The 22,816-nt window shown below is 42.4% G+C and overlaps 1 protein-coding gene across 2 annotated transcripts in view; it reads right to left on the bottom strand.

Moving 5' to 3' along the window:
* The window catches only part of LOC121872676 (elongation of very long chain fatty acids protein AAEL008004-like), a 78,058-nt gene extending 55,534 nt beyond the window's left edge, over positions 1-22,524 (bottom strand). For both annotated transcript variants that reach the window (XM_042375652.1, XM_042375651.1), the window contains exons 1-2: positions 22,181-22,524; positions 10,133-10,164 (exon numbers count right to left, since the gene is read on the bottom strand). The gene's annotated coding sequence lies outside the window, so the exon portion shown is untranslated. The remainder of the gene's footprint in view (positions 1-10,132; positions 10,165-22,180) is intronic.
* Between the last annotated feature and the right edge of the window lie 292 nt (positions 22,525-22,816).

The following is a 22,816-nucleotide window of genomic DNA, read 5'->3' as shown; positions in this document are numbered from 1 at the left end:
ACATAACCCAACCTAGAGGTCAGGCTCAGGTGGGGTCTACGAGGTCAGGGTGTTATAAAGCTAGGTTGGTGTTTATTAAGACTGCTGGGGTTCCATTTGACTTGTAGCCTGAGAGTAGATGCATCTAGCGTGTGTTACCTTAATTATACCAAAGATTCTTTTTTATTAAGATCTTATGGTTCATGTTAGCGTCTCTGTTCCTCCCATCGGCCGTGTTTATATCATATGAAGAATATTATAAGACTCATCTACTAACTTAGAGATGAATAAATAAAAAGTTAGGTTATAGGAAAGAAATATTGCCCTTCCTTCGTTATGTTGAGGAGGACAAAATGAGGGTATTTATAGTCTGGATTTTTTAAGTAATGATCAAAGGCGCTGCTGGTTTATTACGGGACTAATTATACCCGGTTGGTTCACTGAGGATAATTGGCGAGCTCTTGTGTACTGCGGGACCACATGGCGCTGTTGACACCCCCCCCCCTCCCTCAAGAGAGACTCGTGGCTGTCAGGACTCGGACTACAGTTATTATAACCATGGTGTTGTTTACTGTACTGTATGTTTCGCGCATGGTTACTTCTGTATCAGTTACGTCCGGAAAGGCGGGAACTGTGTTGATTCGGCTCGGCCAAGACACGTGGATAATTTTTTTTTGTAGAGAAAGAAGGGGTGAAAGAAGATTAGAGGTGGGGGAAGGAAGTTATAGTTCGGAAATTGAAGAAATTTAGGAGGAGGTAAGAGAGGGCGGGCTGACCGCCTAGCTAAGCTAATGGTGTGTTAGGGTTGTGTCATGGGTTAGTTATTGTCTGTCGGTACAGGCACTAGACATCCTACCCTGTCCCATATATGGGTGTTTTAAGGGCCTTATTTCATATTCCGCCGACCCTACTGGCGGATGCTGGTCTAGGGAGGTTGTCTATTGCCTGGCCGTGTAGATCGGGGGTGGTAATGGACCTTTTGAGATTTGGTAACTTTTTGGGAACCGTGTATGGTTGTTGTTGTCGTCATCTGGTGTGGGTGGGTGGGAGGTATCGACACTCAAACTGCCCAAATATCAATATTCCATTTACGGTACATGGTAACTTCATCAGCGGCAGCCCACATTCCCTACCCCCGCCCCCCCACATCCATAACCCATGCTTCCTAACCATACCCACTGACTGACCCACCTAACCCCCCCCACCTTACTTTGGGAAAATATTACAGCATTATTTTTTATAGCATGGCCATGCTGTAGCCATAACACCTGGAACCTAACCCCACCGAGAACACTTGTATCCTGACTGTAATAAACACCTGCCGCTCTCACCAAAAGAGAGAGTACGTGTAAAGTTCCTAAGCTAATTCAATTCTCACAAACTCAACCCTCTCACTCTTTTAAAAGGCTTGTAAATGTTCCCCTTCTCCACTAACCCACTTCACACCTGTTTCTATCTCTGTTTACCTGTTCCAGTCGTTACGTTTCTGGCTGTGTATGCATTCTATCGCCACACCCACCTACCAGTCGGCATCTCCCGCTCTCTCACCACTAATCCTCCTCTCCTCCACCACCACATTCCTCTCATTGCCACACATTACTCGCTTAACATCCTTAAAGGTGTTCTCTCTCTTCTCTCACACACACACACACACACACACACACACACACACACACACACACACACACTTCAGGATTATTGAAGTCTCCAAAACTGGGCCACCAACAACCACGTCACCATCAACCATACCAAGACCATGGTTATGCACATCAACCTCTCCTCCGACATTGTCCCACCTCCTTCCATTACTTTAGATCCCAACACACTCCAGGTTGTAGATTCCACTAAGCTCCTCGGCGTCACCATAGACAACAAACTGAATTGGAAACCACACGTCAGTGAAGTTGTCAAATCCTCCAGTTTCCGTCCCCACCTCCTCCGCCGACTCAAGTCCCTCGGAGTTCCTGCACCCGAGCTCCTCAGTGTTTACTCAACAGTCATACTTCCCAAGCTCACCTATGCCTCCCCCACCTGGTCTTCCTCCCTAAATGCCACACAACGTAAACACCTAGAAAAAGTGCAAAAGAGGGCATGCAAGATTATTCTCTCCCCTTCCTACTCCACATATCAAGAAGCGCCCAACACACTCACCCTTTCGACTCTCACTGACCATCACCACGACCTCATCTGCAAATTTGGTAAGAAGCTTCGCCACCATCCTCGACACCGGCTCCTACTACCACCGGAGATACCTAGCCCGAGAATTGCTGTTCGACACCACAACCGCATCCAGCCCATACGATCACAAACTGATCGCTAGAAGAACAGCCCAGTCCCAACCATTGTAAAAATTATCAACAACTTGTATCAAACCAGTGTATTCACTCCCAGTAAATCCTACTTTTTGCACTGTAACTATGTTGAAATGCCCTGTAGTTTGAGCTTTTCCCCACCTAGTTAGTATATGTCTTATTTGTATCACTTATGTTTCTTGTATATTATTTGTAAATCGAAACCCATTCCCGAATTATGTAACTGTATATTTTCAGCCTTCTGGCTGCTATGCTCTTTCAATAAACCGTTAATTATTATTATTACACTCTCTCTCACAGGAAGTTCATTCTCTCATACAAGCCCTCTCTCTCTCTCTCTCTCTCTCTCTCTCTCTCTCTCTCTCTCTCTCCTCTTCTCCAGGTAAGATTCACTCACTCATGCTCGCTCCCTCCCTCCACATACCGTCTCGATTTCGTCATCTTCCTCAGATTTTTGTAACCCTCCTTCTCTCATCACCGCTACCATCTATATACTTCTCCCTCCCATAACCACTACAACAACCATCTACTGTACCGCCTTCCCTCCCTTCTACCTCTCCATCTTCCCCAAGTTATCATGTGTAAAATAAGTCATATCACATAAATCTTATACATGTAGAATCAGTACACAAGTACACTTTCCTCAACAGAGAAACGTGTTGCTTATAGTTCTTAATGTTTACTATACAAGGAGTTCGACAACAGGGGAACGGTGCCCCCCCCCCCCTCTTCTCGGTGGCTACACACATCAACCACTACCCCAGTTGTGGTAGCTCAGCTGGTCCTCCCTGGCCTGAATAATACCACCACCACTCCCACCGAGGTAAGCCATTCTCTTCCTCCACCACCCACCACGGGGTAAACAAGCCTAGTGCCACACCACAATCACCATGGAGGGGGTAAACCTACCTCCTCCTCCACACATACACGTCTTCCGATTATATTGACAATACAATTATCTATATTTTCTATCATGAATATACAAACACGCTAATCAATCCTTAGATGAACTACACTGCATAATAGTTATAAACATAATTTCACCACCAACAACAGTAGTCAATTATTTACATTAGTTGAGTAATTTGGGTGGCTTATAATCTGGTGTGCAGTTGTTAAGCCTCCAGCGTAAAGTTACTGTCAACGCTAGCAAGGGGTGGAGGGAGGGGCCTCGAGTAACACCGTCTTGAGGAACAGAACATTATGCATTACTGTTTACATCTTCCTCTGTAACACCTAGCTTGTACCACATACCACTGTATCTTTCTAAAATTGCAAACGGCTTTTATCCTATAAATCTTTCCTTAATTACTAACTTCATTTAAACATCAATAAATTTACCCTAAAATTACTTAATGAAAACTGAAGGAGTTAACACACTCCTGAGGCGCTCGACCTCGACACCCTGGCCATCCCCCTAATAATGATATACACAATAAACAAAACTGACCTCTAACTGATAATGTGGTTCCTCTGTGTTCTGGTATACAATGTATCTGAGATTTACCACAGGAGCCACAGAAAAACTTGCCAGGTGTGTGTGTGTGTGTGTGTGTACTCCATGCTAGTGCCCATATTTGGTTCGTACACGAGCTAAATCGTACATCTCTCGTAAATAAAGTGGCATTGAATAGTAGCAGAGCAATGGCTTGTCAACTTCCCAGACTTCAAACCAGTCTTTAAATCCCCATCGCCCCCACTCTTAGAACAGGGAGGGTGCCGCTCACACACCCACCTTAATTTCGGTGAGTTAGCGGGGATGCGTGTGTGTGTGTGTGTGTGTGTGTGTGTGTGTGTGTGTGTGCGTGCGTGTGCGTGTACGCGCGCGCACGCACACACACACACAGTCTAAAAGATATTATATAAGCAATGCATAAACATTTTTTTCAATACTGCGCCAAGCATACTGTATGGTAAGAGTTAAACTTCAAGTACAGTAATTTAGTTATTATGGTAAAATACAGTAAGTGGAGGGAGCAGCCTTGAGAGGATGGTTCCGGCATTGGCAGTGGTGGGCGGAAGATAGCGGGCGGCGGCAGTAGGTTGTAGCGTAATGTGCCGCCCTTTGAATGGTGTTGCGCATCCTAAGAACGTAGGAAACTGCAGCGGGCCTATTGGCCCATACTGGGTAGTCCCATTTACACCCAACCCCTATTGCTCATATATCCATCCAACCTATGTTTGAAGCTATCCAGCGTATTCGAGTGACTGATGATGTTTGGTAACTTGTTCCACTCATCCACTACTCTGTTTCCAAACCAATGTTTACCTATTTCGAGCCTAAATCTAAATTTGTCTAATATAAAACCATTGTTACGAGTTCGCATCCCTACACTCCCATCCCCCACTACACCACGAGCCATATTACACCACACCCCCCCCGACACCTCCACCCACCCCCCACATACACACAAACAAACATACAATAGTTTTCTCGTCGACAAGTTCAGTGAATGAATGAGATGTTCAAGAAGGCAAAAACATTAAATACCAGAAACAAAAAAGGAGAAGAAAAAATGGCAAGCACCTTTTTACACCAAACAAAAAAATCTGACTCGTACGACAAGAAAAGTGACCATCTTCATCCAGTCAACTTATTTCATTCATTAATTCATTTTTTTGGTGCATACTTGACCATTCTCTCCAATGGCTAACAAAAAAGTACCTGGGAACAAATAAAATTCTTTCTTTCTCTCCCCGTCTGCTAGTTTTTGTTCAAGTGAGACTCACGAGAGGTTTTTGCGGGTGTTAGAGGGGTAGAGGAAGGGGTGACCACTACCCTCACTCCCCGGGTGGTGATGGGGTGTTCAGGTGTGTGTGTCAATGAAGTGTGTGTCAGTGTAGGTGGGTGGGTGGGTGGGTGGGTGCGCGCGTGGGTGTGCGTGTGTGTGTGTGTGTGGAGTGTGTGTATAAAGACGTGAATTAGAACAGTCATCACCTGAAGAATCTCCACCCCACCTTATCTCACCTAACGATTAACCACCCTACCGCTAACCTATCGTAAATTAACCTAACCAACCTTAACCTCATCCTCCCTGTACCATAACGTTTCGGGAGACATTACATAACAGTACGTACCGACAATCGAGGAAAAACTATGAAAATCTACAGTACTATTCAATCACATCTTACAACACTGCTATGCTTACCACCACCACCATCAACACCACCACCACCATCAACACCACCATCACCACCACCACCAACACCGCCATCAACACCACTAGCACCTGACATACTGTACTACATGTTCAATATCACCATCAAGTTTGGTCTCACAGAACCCAAGTAGGTGTTAGAAATTTAAGGGCAACTGAAGTTATACATTAGTGTAGGTGCCTCTTGGTGAAGGAAAGGGAAGACTAGTGAAGGAAAGGTAAGACTAGTGAAGGAAAGGTAAGACTAGTGAAGGAAAGGGAAGACCAGTGAAGGAAAGGGAAGACTAGTGAAGGAAAGGTAAGAATAGTGAAGGAAAGGGAAGACCAGTGAAGGGACGACCAGGTGGAGTGGTTTATTTGGTAGCATAAATTAATGTGGCAATATTCACAGGTATCACAAATCATTTTGTTAACAGGGAGCTCCTCATATTTCATTCTGTCTATTTATCACTTCCCGACCTTATTTATAACGGTTTGTTTCACTTGACCAGGGCTGCCAACATACGGCTGGAACAACTCGCCTTTCCCAATACCTATCGTCACTGGTCTCAAATTGTTCACACTACAGTATGCACCGATACTTTTTGTTGCGAGTGTACAATCAGTTGAAGCGAAAATGAAGGACAGACAAACAAGACACCCCCCACCTCCTTTCTCTTCATAAATAGGTAGGACAGACAGACGTATAGGGGGCAGACGGGCGAAGGAGTTAATTATAGACAGATATACACCTACAACCTATCGATTTTACACTTACAATACATACATGCGTTGATCATAAACAGACCGACACAAACATACCGATCGCTACAGTCCCCCATCAAGCAAACAAAGGAAGGAACCAAATTGGGAAAAAAAAAACAAAGCGATAAAAGAAAAATCCAAATGGGCGACTTCTGATTCTAGTAGTGAGGTTCTTGTACAAAACAAAAACAAAACAGCTTTCTTGTCATTGAAGGTTTACCCCCCCCCCCCACGGGTGAACGATGGTGTAAATAATAAAGGTGTTTTGTGTGTATTTCTGGCGTGAGAGTTAAGCATTAAGCACTGTGATGTAAGACGACTGTGACGTGGTAGTAAAATGACGTAGTTAGTCTTTGCTCTAGTTCCCACGCACAGCCGGCTATATCTGGCACCGGCGAACACCACAGCCTGAGGGGTGTGTCCGTCAATGTCCCCCGACCGGCAAGCAACTAAAGACACACTAATCTGTACTACTGTAACACATATAGTCACCTTTACTAAGTGACCCTAGAAGACCAGACTTTAAACGACCAATACCAGCAACAATGAGACAGCTAAACCGACACACACACACATCTATATAGCATAGCTTTACTGGTTAAGGCTAGCATGTCACCCTAAAGGTTCAGTGAGGGTCGTCTCCTGTACGAACCAGCACAGGAGACGGCACCGGAGTACCCAGAAAAAATCCAATGTCTGGTAAGGTCACTGAACAACAACAACAACAACAACAACAACAACAACACACACACACACACACACACACACACGCACGCAGGATGCATAATAATAAACAGCGAGAAAGTGTCACAAGATTCAGGTCCTAATTTACAACCAGGACACAAGACAGCAGCTGCACCAACACACTAATACAGACATACAACCCCTCGTCATGTACAGCAGACGACTGAGATAGCCTGTGGGGAATGTTAACTTAAAGGCGAGAGTCAGTTACCCGCCCTTATAACAGTGAAAAAGACACACACACGCGACCACAATGACAGCAAACCTCCATTACCCTTAAGACGTTGTATTCTGATGTATCTACTGTACACGATAATAAAATCAGTTAAATCTCATCACCGATTTTTTTTTTTTTTTAGTTCTTGTGTTTCTTTTAACAACTCCGGGAGACACAGCCGGATGCCTCTGACAACTGGTCAAGTCACCAGCTGCATCCATCAATGAGGTCATAACGAAATAATGAGGAAGGAAAATTCTGCTTATTTAACCCGACTGAAATGATATCAAACGTGGATACAAAATTTGGTTAAAACCTACAGTATGCTCATTAATAACAACATTAACTACAATAAGACAAAGTGCCTACAAAAGAGAGAGAAACTTCCTCCCATCACAAAACAAAACCAAATATCACCGTGGTAGCTGGACCCATAATGACGGGTGTTAAGTGAGGTGAGGCAACGGTGCCACACCACCCACTTGTACTGGGACAACGCGGGGGGAGGAAGCAAGGGGGGGAATGAGGTGGTGGTGAGGGGAGGGGTCAGTTATTCAGACCACTTTCACTCTCATCACGGGAACCAGAGTGAGTGTGTCGACGGATATCTTGTACAACGTGATATCCTGCCGCCGCCCCCCCCCCCAACCAACTGTGAACGTTATATGGATAGCTAGTTGTGTTATCATTTACACGCCGGAAAGGTATTGATACGGATTTAATTTTATGTCATGGGTTAGGTGTGTGAGTGGGGTGGATAAGTGGTGGATTAGGAGTGCGAGTGGATGAAAGGTTGGGTGCGTGGGTCGAGAAGTGGATGTGAGCGGCGGTTGAGGACGAAGAGCGGTTGGATAAACGGATCGATGCAGGTGGATGAAAGGGTTATATAGTTGCAGAGGGTAAGCGGGTGGATGAATGGTAGCTGCATGTGATGGGCTGGTGGAAGAGTGGATAGCTAAGGGTGGAGTGAGAGCTGACGAGTCATCCCTGAGGCTCCACCTGTCAGCTGGACGTAACGCACACAGGCTATCACCCTTAACGGTCCTGCCTAACATGTGTACTCTCTCTCTCTCTCTCTCTCTCTCCTCACCCCCTCTCTCTCTATCTCTCCTCCTCACCCCCCCTCTCTCACCTTCCCTCCCCCCTCTCCCTCCTGACGTGCTCAGCTTTAAGGAAGCAGCCGTGTGTGGTGAGAGGGTAACTGAACCACCCAAGGAGGAGAGGTGAGAGGAAGGGAGGGAATGGGAAAGGGAGGAGAGGTGAGAGGAGGATGGGTGAGGAAGGAGGGATGGGTGAGGAAAGAGGAGGGGGAGGGTGGGGGAAAGGGAATGGAAAGGTATAAAAGGTGCGGGAACAATGAAATAAATAGACAATCACAGATACACAAAAACTTTAAATTAAAATGCAAAAATATGTCCTTAAATCGATATCTGATTAAAGATTATATCAGCCAAGACAAAAGAGAGTAGGACCCCCTTTCTCTCTCACTCCCTCCCCTACCCCTCCCTCTGTAACTCTCTTCCCTTATCCCTCTCTTTCTCTAAATCTCTTCCCATACTCCCCTCTTTCTTTCTTTCAACCTTTCTTTAATTCCCCCATCATCCTCTTCTACCCCCTATCTCACCAGTAACACCTCCTTACGCGCACACACACACACGCACACACGGGCGCGCGCAATAAAGACGAGTTATTACAGCATCTCTCTCACCACTAGAGGTAGCCAGTCGACCAGTCTAGTAGTTAATGGAACCCCTAACTTCTGACCTAACAACCTGGACGTCACCTAATCAACTTACACCAACAAGGTCATTCAAGTTAACAACGGATTCTCACCACACAAGTTTGATAAATAACCGGATCAAGCTGGATGGATAAAGTTTGTTTCAATCATACCGGTCGATGGAGTAAGCTGATCTTATCTATTCTAGTTGTTGGATTAAGCTGGTCTAATTAACCACGTTATTAGATTAATCTGGTCTAATTAACCACGCTATTAGATTAAGCTGGTCTAATTATCCAGCGGTTGGATTAAGCCGGTCTAATTAACCACGCTATTAGATTAAGCTGGTCTAATTATCCAGCGGTTGGATTAAGCTGGTCTAATTAACCACGCTATTAGATTAAGCTGGTCTAATTATTCTCAGCGTCATTCTGATACCATAGTTGACGTGTTCTCGCATCTTAATCACGTGACGTCATCCACAGTTAAAAGCATTCATAACGTCTTGAGTAACGAGAGAAATTCAACGCACGAACCTCTGTGAATCGAAGCCGAATTACGTTATCACCCTGAGAGCCACTATTTCCAAATTAGCTAAAACAATAACATAAAACTCTCTAAACTCAACTCAAAACAGCACAAGGTCTCGTAAATTCAGTAAAATTACTCCAAATATTGACAGAAGTTGTTTATATCCAGCACATCATAAAACTTACTAATAGTCACGAAATCATTAAACCCAAAGTCGCTTACATTCCATATATTCACTCCAAAAGTCGCATAAACTCACCAAAATTATGGGACCCTGACAATCGCTAGACTCGGCGGCGACAGCGGCTTATTTCCCCCCGCGCTAAGTTGGCAACACCGACCCACACCACTTACCGGTTACCCTTTAAAACCACCGCACGATGAGGACGGCAAAAGATACATTGTGTGTACTGCCTCACTCTCCTTCCTTCCTTCCTTCCTTCCCTCTGACTCTACATCTACATCTTCTGCCGGGGTAAGAAGTACTTGATGTTCTTCCCTCTCTTACCTGAATTATAGCAGGAATACATAGTGCTCTTTCTCTCTCTCTCGCTCGCTCACACACACACACACACACACTTTCATGAACATATCCTCTCTCTCTCTCTCTCAATCATCGCCATCACTCTCTAATGACTCCCCCTTCTTTCAGAGCCATCAAACGATAACCCTAAGTAGCACAAGGGACAAAGACAGACAGACAAGGTGTTCCCCGTCAGTAGCTTACCTTCTGCTGGTGCTCACAAGTCTTCCCGACACCTGGAAAATAAAAGGAACACTAATTAACTGAAGGCTCATAGGGGGTAATAAAAGCTTTCAAAGGTTGTAACAAGTGTTGTGTGTGTGTGTGTGTGTGAGAGAGAGAGAGAGAGAGAGAGAGAGAGGACACTACACGTGAGGGTTGTATACGTATACATGAATACTAAAACACGAGTACCGGCAGGTGTGTGTGTGTGTGTGTGTGTGTACAGGTGTGAGATACGCCACAACACACTAATAACATGAACATTCCCCTTCAGTGATCGCCCCCCATCGACCCTAACTACAGTAGATGCTGACAAAGCTATGAGAAGGTGAACCCAGAATGTGGTTTAGCTGTCGCCACCACACACGAAGACAACTATATAGTAGAACCTTTACAAGGACATGCCTACAGAGTCCAGGCCTACACACGGTCATGACTTTATAGCTTAGGCCTACACTAGAGCAGGTAAGACCCAGGTGTTCAAGAACCAGAGTACAAGACACACTTTGTTCACCACACATTATAAATCTTATCTTGGCAATCAATGAGGTGACAGTTCATCAGCATCAATACGTCCCACACACACTCAAAGTTATTTACACACACAGTATGCGGGCAGGTGTATCCACATATGCAGACACCAAGTCTACATTTCAACCTATGAGTCACACACACGTTAAGTAAGATATACCTTCTTATTCTTGTTTTACGACTTTGGTGCTTCATTAATCGTCACCCAGTCAAGTTACTCTTCTATACAATAACTTAAAAATTCAGAGACGTTCGTTGTTTCTCACTGACGTCATACTTAAACACCCGGTTCCCTCCTCGCACCACCACAACGTAAGGGTGTGTCGTCGCTCGCCGGGTTTTCCATGATCCTCTCCAGCACTGCCGGCCACTGTCACGCACCGCCAGCCGACAACAGAAGAGTATTGACCAGCAGGCGGCAGGCGGGGTACACGCTGGCTCACAGTTGTCACCAAAATCTTGATTATGAAAAATTCACCACTGTTTCTTCGTGGTGTCCTTCACATAATCGTCACGAACATACGGTAGTCCCTTTAAAGATGTGAGACTCCCAACTGCTTTGTTTTAACTCACAGATGGCGCTGTGGGGCCTTACTTGGGTATGGCTCAAATGAACAGGGATGTAAAGGAAACTTTTCTTGGTGAATACATCCTTCTGACACAATACAAAAAGGTGTCGGAAGTATTGCCTTTTCAACGGCCCTTACACATACACAGGAAGACACGTGCAAACACACCTCGCCCTTCCCTCCTGTGTACACGTTATCCTTGTCTGTAGTACTTCACCCTTTGAATATTACGATTAACCCCCTGAATATGTCACCATAGTCATAGGTCATCGTATGTAAAAGGTTAAGACTTTCATTATATATACTTAAGGTGTTCTTGTACTCAGGAGGTTAATTCATTATATTCAAGAGGTTAAGATTTCTTACTCCACGAGCTAATATATTCAAAAGACCTTGAGTCATGTACCCTATGAATCACCCAGACATTCCTTTAAAGTCACAAAAACACACTATGAACTTAACACATCGCCCTCCCCCCCACCCCATATTCAACCTTGACCCTCACCCAGATACACGGAGAGGGAGTGTTCAGTCATAAATCCTTTCCACCAGCCAGCCACCTGAGGACGTATACAGTAGTGGGTATACTGCGTCTGCCCTTGACCACGTGCTTCCTCTCTCTTCCGCCACAAAACAATTTAATTCTTGACCCAGATCAAAAAACACCAGCCAGAATTAATTAGGGATGAACAATCAATCTCTCTCTCTCTCTACCTATCTTTTTCTATTTATATCTATCTTTTTTCTAGTTATTTCTCTCAAACTAAGCGATAACAAAAACTCACACACACTGCTCAAGGACTGGTGGTGCCATCAGCGTACGATACACAAGAGAAAGATTTCAGCATTACCCAACGACAATATTTACCTTCCGTGTTATCCTCATCAAACATTACAACAGTCATCATACATTAAACCCAAAACAGCTTTCATAGTATTAAACCAACAGCAGCATTCAAAAACACGTTTAAATCTACAAGAACATTCATATATCATGTTATATCTACAAGAACATTCATATATCATGTTAAATCTACAAGAACATTCATATAACACGTTTAAACCCACAAGAACAATCATATATCATGTTAAATCTACAATGACATTTATATATGTTAAATCTACAAGAGCATTCATATATCATGTTAAATCTACAAGAACATTCATATATCATGTTAAATCTACAAGAACATTCATATAACACGTTTAAATCCACAAGAACAATCATATATGTTAAATCTACAAAAACATTCATATGTCATGTTAAATCTACAAAAACATTCATATATCATGTTAAATCTACAAGAACATTCATATATCATGTTAAATCTACAATGTCATTTATATGTTAAATCTACAAGAGCATTCTTATATCATGTTTAAATCTACAAGAACATTCATACATGTTAAATCTACAAGAGCATTCATATATCACGTTTAAACCCACAAGAACAATCCTATATCACGTTTAAATCTACAAGAACATTCATATATCATGTTAAATCTACACCACCACACGCCCACGATGGTATTAATTTCTACCCTGCAGAAGGCCTGACCGATCCAGTTAGAGCCAACCTCGCCCGCCCCGCCAGAACCTTCAACTCACCGTGGGTCACCTTGGGACACCGTGGGTCACCTTGGGACGATTATTCCCAGACTTGCTTGACTGCTGGAATGAGTCAACAAAAATTCCGCTTGAAAGAAGAAGGAGGAAGAGAAAGAAGAAGGAGGAAGAAGAAGGAGGAAGAGAAAGAAGGAGGAGGAAGAGGAAGAAGGAGGAAGAGGAAGAAGGAGGAAGAAGGAGGAAGAGGAGGAAGGAGGAAGAGGAGGAAACACTAATAAGAAATATAAATATATAAAGGGAAGATTAAGAGAAGTGGATGAAACAATAGCAAGAAAGTTGAAAATATAAAGGAAGAATGAAAGAAACAAAAAAATAGAAGGAATTGAAATTGGGAGGGGAGGGGGGCAGGAATATTGACTTCACCTCCTGACCCAATCTCCTTTTGACTCGGGTGACACTCAACTAGTACCGACCGACTCAGGTGACACACTCAACAAGTACCGAATCAGGTGACACACTCAACAAGTACCGACTCAGGTGACACACTCAACAAGTACCGACCGACTCAGGTGACACACTCAACTAGTACCGACCGACTCAGGTGACACACCTAACAAGGACTCACACCAGGTGACACACTAACAAGCACCGACTCAGGTGACACACTCAACAAGTACCGACCGACTCAGGTGACACACTCAACAAGTACCGACTCAGGTGACACACTCAACAAGTACCGACTCAGGTGACACACTCAACTAGTACCGACCGACTCAGGTGACACACTCAACAAGTACCGACTCAGGTGACACACTCAACAAGTATACCACCTAAACCAACCCACGAGTCACCTAATATGGTGACCTCTCGACCAATCTCCTTGCGCCACTACTTACCACTCAACACCTAACATATCCCCTCTCTCATTAGGTGAAGGTCTCCTGGGGGTGGATGGGGATGGGGATGGGGGGGTAGGGAATCAGCCTGGCTAACGAAACTGACTTAAAGCTGAATCGGTTTTATGTGCCAATAAGCGTCAAAGTTTGGGGCCACCAGGGTGTTTTCATCTCCTGGGAAGTGAAGGAAGTGATGGAAGGAAGGAAGGAAGGAACGCCTGTGACGAGATGGTTAACGACACACACACACACGAACACACACATCGAAACCTCACCTCCCCTCTCAGGACACAAGTACACTGTCTAAATGTTTACACAGAAGGCCCACAGAGGACCCGAAGAGGCTAGGGATCAAGAGCTCCACGACTCACCAGCTGTACATGACTACTCCAGCGACGCTAAATACTTGACAGAATAAAGACATGTCTAGGAATTAACCGAGGTCGGGATATATTATTTCCCTTACTAATAACTCGTAAACTCCAAGTGAGTTCTGGGTCAAGGCTTTACACTCAAGAGCTTCATTGAGTTCTACAAGCCATTTATACTGGCCCAAACGTCTGTTGTAACCAGCAGTGTGGCTCAGAATAAAAAACTTGCACCATTACTCACTGTTTCCATCAACGATCATATCCCACCACAGACTAGACAGACAAAGAGGCGGCTACATGGTGGAGACGGCGCTCGTGAGTGGTGTTATATGTTACTACAATGACATTCCAATGCCTGGCTCTTCAATGACAGATACTTCATGCGCCTCAACGAGCTGTCTAGTGAGGCTCTTCTCACGTGCCTGAGTGTTGTCAAGGTCCTCGCCTGACATGTCTGACATTAATCTACACTATTGACTCAAATGTGTCAACAGACTCCACCCCAACACACAAAAAAGCTACTTATAAATTTCATAACATCTAAAACGATCTGCCTCTCATCGCCAAACATTTACACACAGAATTATTAAGAGACCACTTCAAGGGCTGGCAAGATACTGACCTTAAACCCCATGTGTGTATAAAAAGATGTTCATAGTGTTTGTGTACCCAAATTTTCCGCGTCGAGTTAACATTAGAGCCTCTAAGATGGCTCTTTAAACAACGGTTAAAAGGGTTAATTTATGATATCAATGTTGGCATGACACTATCTTGTGACACACGGACCCGCTGCCAGCTTTGTTTTATTTTTGTTGCACCTTCTACTACACTCACAAGAACACTAGACACAACTACACTCACCCGGCACACTTAAAGGCAACAACTAGCTTAAGTACTATGACACTTCAACTTGCCCAAATACCCTGTTGACACTTGGCCTAATAGCACCCGGCGTTACAATAACATCACGACGTCGGTAACCCTTTTCACCAACCCGAGTCTTGGATTATCAGTGTATCGGTAGCTAAAGAACACATCTACTGACGGCAATCTCCGTAGTTACAGTTCTGACAAGCCGTATTAAACTCTATCGACGGAGTAGGCAGTCTCTCGTTCTATATTATCAATGTTCTGTAAAATTTAGTTCCTCTTCCGGTTGTGGAAAATAGAAGTAATCTTAGTCACGTACACTTAAACATCACTTGGATGTCTTTTTTTTTGTCAAGTTTATCCTAAGTCGGTCAGTTATGAAAAGATATGTTCTACATTCTCAATTACTGAACATAATCCACGCTCGACTCTGATTCTTCACCTGGTCCACTGATTCTGTTTACAAGTGTCGTTCACCCGGCCTGGGTGCTGACACCACACTACAGGATATTCATATCCTAGACAACGCTGTTAACACGTGACACCTGATACAATTATCACATTCCGCGTTGTTATTGTATTACACAAGCGCTGACCTTGGCAGTGTTGTTTACCACACTCACCGACTCACCGCAACTTGTCATTATTTACTTCTTCAATTTGTGTTACTGTGTTGACTCGTCAGTGTCATGCCAAATAGATGAGTGACTTGTCCTATATTACCTATATTTGTTGCTTTGTTTAATCACTCATGCAAGATATTAATTTTTTTATGGGTGATTTAATAATCCTCCTTCACACACATAAGCCACGAAAGTTCATCACACTTCTCTCACACAGGCCCCACTCCTCTCCACCGGCGGTCACTCACACCATGAACACTCTCACTTGACACAATGACACCGCACAGCTACCTCACTGTTTACTCCTCCACACTTCTTAACCCCCCCTCTCTCTGACATACACACACACACAGTCTAATTAAATATACAAGAAAATAAAGAAACTCAATTACTACTACCTACCTCGAAGCCACCTCAATTCCTACACTGGTGCAAAATGGATCATGGAGTACGAGTATAAAAACCTCCAAGACAAGAAGAAATAACTGGGAGACAGAAAATGGTAAAGACAAGAATGAGAAATATCCACTTATACTCTAACCCATACCCTTACATTAAATATCCACACAAACATGATCATATCCTCAAGTTACCCCCACTATCTTGTGGTGGGGTTCACAGTCGACAATGACATTCAATTTTCCAGACAATGAACTCAGCTTACATCTTCACTACACTACACACACACACACACACACACACACACAAATACCCGTGTCTACATTCTGAGGAGGAAAGAGAAAAGGAAATAGGCAGATGAAGTGGAAGAGGAGATAGACATGACCTTTGTATACAGTAACCATTTCACAAGTGCGCGCACACACGCACGCACGCACGCACACACACACACACACACACACACACACACACACACTTATTGCATCCCTGATATGCCCATATGACAGCCGCTACTTAGTAAACACAGATATCGTTAAAGGTAAGGTTTCGTGTTACATAAAACTCCCACAAAATAAACATTACCGGTTACATGAGTTTGAAAACTTGAAGGATAATAAATTCTCAATGGCGCTAAAATATATCGACCCCGTACAGTATATAAGGTTTACGCCAAGTGGCTAAGATCGAACATGACCGGAATAAATCACCACTCAGGAACAAACTTAAGATCCTCTGTCTCCTGGTGGCGGGGAATAATACCCACTCTATGATGCAATGACATAACAACTACCAATATATGATGCAATAGCTTTTAATAACAAGTCATTTATAAGCATACTAGCTACGTGATTTCAGCGTTAAGACAATCATAATTCCATCTTCCGGCAAACATTACAATGATACACAACAAAAGATATACCGGTATCCATTATTTACTTAAAAAAACAATGACACGTTAATGACAGTTAATACGTTATGACAACTACCTTACCATAATGCCAGCAACGCTTGTCAATGATGCCATACTGTGTTCGTTATAGAAATGATATTACGCCCAACACGGCAACACCACGAGTACTACTTCGAGATTGACTGAACGGATGCGGTAGAAACTGTAGTGTGGGTATTTGCCATCCAATATTTGTTTCTTTACGTTTAAGCAGTTCAACGCCCTCTTTCCTAACATGACTGATGGAAGTTATGAACGTTTATTTTTTTCTTTTATTGCAACTCAATGTAGTCAACAAGAAGTTATTTAACAAAAAAAAATGTTTTTTTTTTATTATGTTCATATTCCTTTGGGTAGTAAAAACAAGTTTGATTTGACGGGATTCTGATTATGTCAAACCCATCAACACTGCCTCTTGATAGTTGGTTCCTCAAAGGTTCGAGCAAGAAACACATTCCTTGTAACTTAAAATGTCGGAAACCACCTAATATAACTTACCTGTCAGGAGAGTTCAGTGGAAGAACTTTTCAGAATGCATACTCTATGATAATTTCCTGGGCCCATTAAGTGCAATACAGTATATATATATATATATATATATATATATATATATATATATATATATATATATATATATATATATATATATATATATATATATATATACACACTAATAGATGTGAGGAAATATGAGGTGTTATCTTTAGTTTACAATAAAGCGAGATGTGATTTTCAGTAATTTTGTTTGAAAGGCATATCGGCATTAGCTTACGTCATATGCTTCTGTTAGTATAACAAAACAGGTTGGGTAAAACTTAAATATTAGTCTTGACTGTTTGTTCCTAATTTCGTGGAAGCTGCTGGAGATGAACACACAGCATAACTCGGTTCCTATGTTTCAACCCCAGCTTCAACGCCTGAGCTCCCATCATAATATACACTCAAGCAAAATTATACTACTTGCATAAAATTTTCATTAATTAATCTCAAAGTACAACTACATAAGTACCACTTCAAACATTTGGTGTACTTACTGGTATATTATAAGGGGTTTTATTACTGCCACTTAATTTGACTGCAAGCAATTTCCTTTGGTTTATATATATATACACTTTATGCATCATTATCAAAATTAGTTTTTGGTTGAACACAGAAGGAAGAAGCATGTTATTATATCTCTAAACCTGATACACATCCCACGTAGGTAAAAATTCCTGCCGAAACGTTTGGGTGGACCCTGACCAGTCTTGGTGGCATGACAACATAACAAGCGTGTAAGCCGAGTGGATAGCCCTAATGTCACTGACCTCTCCAAGCACTTGACAACCTGAGAACGAAAATTCCATGTTACAAACTACCAAGCTAAATACTCGATTAATATGCAGTCTACAATTTTCTCTTTTTTTTTTTACGAAATATCGTGATAACACCAGCTTTGTAAATTCAATCACATTCGCAACTATGGGCCTATACTATTATCACGTAATGCGAATACATGCTTCACTTGCTCACAGTACTTGGTAAAATAAACTTGACATTACCACACATACAACACCCACACCCGTTACCTGACATCACGACCCCGCAACGGCTACACCCTCCATTCATTCATTCGTATATTACCCACAATGAAAATGTATTCCAGTCCAACTATTTCCCGATTATTCTTATTCCCACTCGCAGTACTTTACCGACAGGGACAACTGTGTAGCTGCACCTGATTGTCATTATCACGTTATACATTTTCATATTGTACTGTATACTAGCGGATGGTTGACGCAGGAATGCACACTCCCCTACCAAAGTCTTAAACTTGACATACTTCCCTTCTTACTAAGTAGCTTCATATCCTGCGCCCCCTTGAACTACTACTGTACACTCGTGCATCGTTATACTGTATTACATCAATAGTATCCACCTCCAGGTTCATATTAGTTATTTTACCTGTCCGTTTTATTTACATGTAATTTCGGTATACAATATTCTAGTCATTAGGGCATCCCATAATTTACGACACTGCTGATTATTTCTTAGGCCAATGCAAGCCCCTCTGTACCCAAGAAACAGTTTGACTCCTACTGTCCTGTGACCTAACCGAGAAAATCAATGATCTGCCTTCTGATTAATCGAATATATTTGGGGCAGAGCGACCCTATCATACTAATGCTACACTATACAATTACCGAATTACCACGCTATACAAAATCACAACTTATACCATATCACTAATTTTATGTGTAACTATTAGAGGTGGCTTCTAACTCCCGTTTTTCTGCTATTGTGGGAGGATCACACACACTATTAGCTACTATGTTCTAGTCACTTGGAAACAAGTCTAACAATCATCCATTTTTAATGTCACCTTCGTTGGTGCACTCCAAGGTGGCTCTGAAAGCCGATACACACACTGTAGCTTCCACAATCGCCAATCCCTAAATCATCAGTACCGTACATCCACTAACTCTCACTTCAAACGTTTGTAAGTGTTCGCAAACATTACTAGTTACCGGTAGTTCCTTCGTGCATCCCCTCCACAATCCTGTCACTCACAAGCTTACATCCTTTGTAGTTTCCAATCATCTGCATCTATTAATTCCCTGTCATATCCCTCACTCATTTCAATCCATTCGTGACACACTACAGCAAGCACGACCCTCCCCAGGGGATAATGCCTCGATAAGGCAATATCCTTGACTGTACACTTCAGGGTGGAGTAAAATGCTCACTCTTTATATAAATATTAACATAATGGTCATCAGTGGCTGTGTACAAATGATCATTTTGAAAAAAAATCGGAATACAATGATTGTGAAACTAAGAGTGTTGACACGTGCCATAAATTTAACTTAATGAACAGTGATTTCAACGTTTTAACAGTGACTGTTGGGGTGATACGGTAGCATTACTGAAGGATTAAAGCAAAAACGATTGATTGTGTACTTCAGTAGTTTAAAAACTTATATTTTCGAAAAATATTACGCATCACACGCTCTACCAGACCTAAAGACTTTGGGTCTGTACTTCGACCAAACAGATCTAGTGTGTGCTAAGGTTGTTTATCTATTAGACTACCTACACTGGCTATTGTTTACCCGGATCTTGTCAAAATAAACAGTGTGCAGGTCCTGGATCGCTAACCAATAACGTAACGATTATAACTATAATCATATGCAAAGTGAAGAGTTGCCTCATGTATTATCCGAATGATCATGTGGCGTAAGTGCCTCTGGGATGACTGGTCTGTCATAAAAGGATTACAAAGGTTAGGAAAACGTGGGAAAAGATAGGTTAATGAGCAGCTTAACTCCGCCACTCTATTTCTTAGTAAGTAAATATACCTTCATTGGTGTGCTTGCTTTAATGCACAGAACAAAAAAATCAGGGGGAGAAGAAAAAGGAGTCGTTTACCTGGACTGTCTCGGCACACAGGAAACTATATCTACATTGTCTATATTCATGCTGAACTTTAAAACTGGATTGTTTATAAACATGATTATCCAATTGTAAACCCGTTAAGACAAATTACTGAATAAATATTATTATTATTGTCGAACCTCCCCTTTAACAGTGTTAGGGTACGGTAGTTTTCATTACGTTAATTTAAGTTTTGATGGTTCATGAGGTCTGTTTCATTTTGTTTTCCATTTTCCCAATTAGATTTGCATCTCAAACACTAAAACTATCATATCAGTGCAGATCCATCTAAAAATAACGAAATCAAAGTAATAAAAAAAAAAAAAGATTGTTTAAGTAACTGCACATCGTCTCCCTGCTTAGCGTACTGTACGTTGTGTCAACTTTAATGACCACGGGTTCACAGCCTTGTCTGTCACACACATAAGAACATAAGAATGGAGGACACTGCAGCGGGCCTATTGGCCCATACTGAGCAGTCCCATTTACACCCAACCCTTTTTGCTCATATAAGCATCCAACCTATGTTTGAAGCTATCCAGCGTATTCGAGTTGATGATGATATTTGGTAACTTGTTCCATTCATCCACTACTCTGTTTCCAAACCAGTGTTCACCTATATCGCGCCTAAATCTAAATTTGTCTAATTTAAAACCATTGTTACGAGTTCGCTCCTGGTGATACCAGAAGCTTCAACATAGATCTACAAGTAATTTAATAACCACATATACCACAACTCATCTGCTTCACAAATATATAATAAACTACTTTCACTCAGCACACACATTCATAATTAACAACATACCCCACCATTTACTATGACTTACAATCACACTCGGGCAATTTCACCTGCTCAATTACCATTAACCAGTCTTGCAACACCATCAACCACAACTCTCCCTTCAATACTCACTAACAAGCAGACCTCTCCATACACACACACACTGGAAACAAGTGGTACAAGGAGATACTTATAATGAAAAGGGTGAAATTGAATCATCATTCACAATTTGCATGACTTGTCCTATCAATACATTTGTCATTATAAGAGTATTAAATTTTCGACAATGAATCACTACCCACACTCGCCTGTACACCAGCAGGACCGGGGCGAGGAGTGGGTTAGTCCTCGTGGAGTTAACTTCAGTCTGCATTGGGTGAATGAGTTGCCATTTCACAATTATTCCAGAGTAATGAACACCCAAAGGCTTTTTCATATACTGCAGTCGCCTAGTTGGTCTTTAGTAAATAAACACCAGAGGCAAGACATAAAACAAAGATATATAATGCACGGCTTAGCTGAACACCTTAAGTTATATTAATTAAAAATATATATTAACTGGTTATCATTTTCAAATAATTTTCCTTCCCCCCAGACGCCTGAGAGACGCAGTCTGAAACATATTTAGTCGCCGAAACTACCATCCTTTCTGTCCTCCCCAGTTCATCAATCTATTTCACATCCTACACGGCTTTACTCACATTACAAGTTGCGTTATTAAAACAAACATGGTAAGGTATTTAAGGTGCACCTGGCCAGGACAGTAGACTAAACTGAGGGCGTGTTGTGTGGGGAGGGGTGGGGCCGGGGAGACGGTTAACCCACCATTCAATCTACACCTTTGCTAAAATCCTGACTATTAGCACAAAATCACGTCACACTATATCACATTTTTAATGGAACACTAACCTCAATACCTACAAACACATAGTCACGTTGAACACAAGTTAAAATATCGCCTATCAGTGAAGTGGCGGGACGAAAAATAAGGAACATGAAAAGCGTGGAGGGAGCAGCCACCGCCAACATCTGTGGCACTCAGCCGGTCTTTCCTACTCACCTCAACTTCCGTCGATTTTCCGTCCTCTGATGGTATCTTCCCACACCGTTTTGACTTGAAAGTTCTTGTCACACTGAATAATCCCTGGACACCAGTTTCAAATATTCCCACACAAAGGTAAAATACTTTTTGAAACACTATGTTGCGTGGGAATACCAAATTTCTTACAATATTTCACCACTAAACAGACAAGTGAAACAGTCTGTATTAAGTGTTTGAGAGAATCACAGAGGCAACGGATTCCCCAAAAGAAGAATCCACTGTCAGAGGGAGGCCAGTGCGGGAAACAGCGGAGCGCACGAGAGTAACATCAACCCACCACGGTAGACCCCCGCACACTGACGACTCACGCCGTCGCTTCTTTCATTTAGTCATGAGGCGGTCGCTTCCCGCGCAAGGTCCTTCTGTCGCCGGTTTGTGTATTAAAAGACTACTTAAAATACATTATTGCATATTACTCATTACAGTTTATAAAGAGTAATATATTCTAACATTTCATTACAAGTACTGTAGTAAAAAATTTGACTGTTTCAATGTAAACACATGAATCTATGTTTATAAATTTTACTATTAGGATGTTTTTCTGTAACTAGCTACCACCGCTATGGTAGACGCCGGAGTGAAAAAAGACGGTCA

The sequence above is a fragment of the Homarus americanus genome, unplaced genomic scaffold (assembly GCF_018991925.1).
Source record: "Homarus americanus isolate GMGI-L3 unplaced genomic scaffold, GMGI_Hamer_2.0 scaffold39155, whole genome shotgun sequence".
Taxonomy (NCBI): domain Eukaryota; kingdom Metazoa; phylum Arthropoda; class Malacostraca; order Decapoda; family Nephropidae; genus Homarus; species Homarus americanus.
The sequence above is the reverse complement of the archived record's forward strand: the minus strand, read 5'-3'. Positions and strand labels throughout refer to the sequence as shown.